The 3,542-nt window shown below is 41.2% G+C and overlaps 1 non-coding gene across 1 annotated transcript; it reads left to right on the forward strand.

Annotated features, from left to right (window-relative positions):
- The first annotated feature begins 1,971 nt into the window (after positions 1–1,971).
- TRNAS-GCU lies at positions 1,972–2,053 on the forward strand. Its single transcript has one exon. It is a non-coding gene; the product is annotated as a tRNA-Ser (tRNA).
- The last annotated feature ends 1,489 nt before the right edge of the window (positions 2,054–3,542 follow it).

Raw genomic sequence — 3,542 nt, forward strand, 5'->3', positions numbered from 1 at the left:
TTCTTTGGAAATGTCCCAGACTCTATCTGTGTCTCCTTTCTTCTCGGGAGCCCACTGAAAACATTCTGTTGACAGAAAAAACACAAAAGGAAAACAACAAGCCGGAGAGTGAGAATCTGGCCATTGTGGTTAAACCTCTGCTGGAAGCTTTTTAAACACGAGCCACCCTGCACTGTAATAGAAATGTTTCTTGTGGAAGGTTTATTATCTAAAGGTCCTACGGTAGAAAGTTTCCCAGATTACTTATGTTGTACAGTTCCTAATTATGCTACTAAACTGAGATTTTCTTTGCAAAAGAAGTTTAGAATTTGCCACTCACCAAACAAAGCTTTTTACAAATTGCAACTGTAAAGATAATAACAATGTACAATCCTATCAGGAGGTTAGGAGGGTGTGGGGGAAGCGAGCCAGGGAAAAAGAGCTGATGCCAAGGGCTCAATAGAAAGTAAATGTCTAGAAAAGAATGAAGACAACGTATGTACAAACATGCCTGATTCAATTGATGTGTGGATTGTGGTAACAGTTGTACGAGCTCCCAATCAAATGGTAAAAAACAAATCGCAGATGTAAATTTTTTAGGGTGGTTTGTTTTGATGCTGATTTGACACTTAATACATTTGATATTTAGTGCATTGTTCTCTGACCCTTTCTGAGGGCATAAGGTTTGCATTCTGCCCCCATATTACAACCATCATCTTTATTTCCCCCTCATCCTTATTTTCATATTTATTCTATGTTGCATCATATGGTGACATCCACACAACCACTAACAATTATTTTCTTGTAATCAGGCAGAGGTGAGAACGAGAAAAGCGCCCTCTGGCGTTCAGACAGGGCCCAAAACATTAAGAAAGCATGTGGTCATGAACTGGCCGGATGTCACCTCTAGGTCATGAGCTTTTGTTGTTGTTGAACACAATGTCATAGAACACCATTATCAGACACAACAACAATAAGTTCTTCCTCATCTCACCTAGGCTCAAACAATAAAGGTTACTTCACAAGGCACACAAAGATCATACCAGGCAACCGAAGTTTTAACAGCTTTAGCTTCAATCTATTTCCCCCTCCTTTTAAATAAACTATTTTAAGATACCCAATTGTAGAATGATGTCCTTCCCTGACAAGATTCAATCCAGAACAAGCCCTGCATGCTTGATTCCTCCAGGTAAATCATCCAACACAAGTACAGAAGCTGTAACAAGGGCTTTTCAAACACTCGTGCACACAGGGGCTCCCACCCTTCCCATGCTGTTCATTCCCCTGGGGGGCAGCAACAATACACCCAATATTTGAAACTACATTGTGCTTCTGTGGTCTTTGGCCGGAGGGCATTGAAAGAGTGATTTTTAAATCGCAATATTGATCATATCACCGTGTACAAAAAAATTAAAATACCATCAACAATTCAAATGGCTCCACGTTTCTTTAAGACTAAGTCTCAAATCTGTGGCCTGGCTTTCCGAACCAATCTTCCCAGCTCTTTCTTCTCCCATCCATCGCTTGGGTTTCTTTTCTTTCTTTCTTTCTTTCTTTCTAATCTTACACAGCTTGAGTTTCTAAAGAGGTGACGATTCTTTGTGGCAGACATCCCACAAGACAGGGATCCCTCTGAGTGTGAATCATACCAAGTGTCCCGTTTCATGTTGGTTTGGATATCCATGACCTAATAGAAATGGCACGATCTATTTGATTTTGAAAACAATCGCACTCATTAACTCCATTTCCCCTTGAAGCTTCTCCTTTGTCCATGTTAGAAACGTATTTTGCCGTCTGTATTCATATTGATTCAAAAACCACCTTCCCTTCGTCCTCAATTCACTCTGTAGTTTCCTTTGTTTTTCCTTTTTTTACTAAAGCGGGCTGCTTTTAGAGAATAAAGACATTGAAACATACTATAAAGATGTAAAATGGAACCTTCCTGAGTAACGAATCATAGTAATGATCTGCGAAGAAGCGCTCTTACAGACGGACGAGGTGGCCGAGTGGTTAAGGCGATGGACTGCTAATCCATTGTGCTCTGCACGCGTGGGTTCGAATCCCATCCTCGTCGGATCTTCTGTGTCCCCACGCAACTGTGGGAGTGGAATTTTAGCATTCTGCTAATAGCTATTTGGAGAAAGCGAAGAAAACGTTAATTATCAGGCAATAACAACGTTCCGGTCAGCGTTCAGGAGCTTTCCCATTTTATAAAGCATTTCGAGTTCATGAGAGTTGCCCAATGCATCCCATGCGTTTATGCTCAGGCTGCGTGCTCCAGACTGTCCTTATTGCAAGCCATAATTCCAGACTGACTTCTACCTTCACAAAACCCCCTGTTCCAAAGAGGCCGGCTTCTCTGCTGCCTGGGTTTGCAAAGCACCACATCCCAGGAAAAACAAAAACACCTTACTGTCTGGAGCCGATGCCTATTTGTAAATTACTATACATGCCACAGGAGAGATTTCCAGAAAAGAAAATGTGACCACACCCCCGCCCAGCCCAACCCAATCCAGCCCACCGAAATCAGATTCTCTTGCCTGTGAGGGGCGGGTATAGAGAATGGGGTGGGGAGGGGAGTTGTTGGGATTGCAGGGGCCCGAGTGAATTGAGTGGGTGTCTTGATAGTACTCTTGGTCCACTGAGCCCACCCACTAGGCACTCAGTTGGCTTCCCTTGTCTTGGAAAAAATATAATTAATTAAAATTTTTTTGGCGGTGGTGGTCTTGGACATTTTTGGGTCAAATCTTAGGCTTCCTCTTTATCTTATCTATCTGTCTATCTATCTATCTATCTATCTATCTATCTATCTATCTATCTATCTAATCGCCTTCTTTCTCTGTCTTTATGCTTTGCTTTCTCTCCTGGCGATTTTTTTATCTTTTTTTGCAAGCCCCAGATCAAATGATCCAATGTCCCCTTCTTTCTGTGAATGGGCAAATGGAAGGGCTCACTCTGTTTTCTTTAACTTTAAATGGAAGATCTTTTCCAAGTGCTTCAGGCTACTTCTTTGATCATCTTTGATCATCGTCTGCCCCTCACATCTTTAGTTTTTGCATGGGATCCCACAAAAACCTCCCCAGTCATCTATTTCTGCTCACACTGCACATAGCCAGGGGTACCTACACAGCTTGGAGAACGAAACTGGCAGGGAGATTATCTCCATGGAAACATACTTTCCCTTTTAGCATCTCTACTTTACAGATATGGAAACTGAGGTACAGAACACACAAGCCAATTATAAATTTTTCTTACATTCAAAAGATCAATTAAAATATACAGAATAGGTGGGAGGGGGAGGGAGGGAAAAAAGAGGATCTGATACCAAGGGCTCAAGTAGAAAGCAAATGTTTAGAAAATGATGATGCCAACGTATGTACAGATATGCTTCATACAATTGATTGTATGGAATGTTGTAAGAGCCCCCAATAAAAAAGATTTTTAAAATAAAAGAAAATATACAGAATCACTGTGTTAAAGTGAGGTTCCGTGGTTTTTGATCTAGTGACTCTCTCCCACAGGTTTGAATCCTGCAATTGCAGTGAGAACTTTTTTTTTTTTTT

Source organism: Echinops telfairi, unplaced genomic scaffold (genome assembly GCF_000313985.2).
Source record: "Echinops telfairi isolate 266 unplaced genomic scaffold, ASM31398v2 ScPeMD7_5868;HRSCAF=6743_0, whole genome shotgun sequence".
NCBI classification, from domain to species: Eukaryota; Metazoa; Chordata; class Mammalia; order Afrosoricida; family Tenrecidae; genus Echinops; species Echinops telfairi.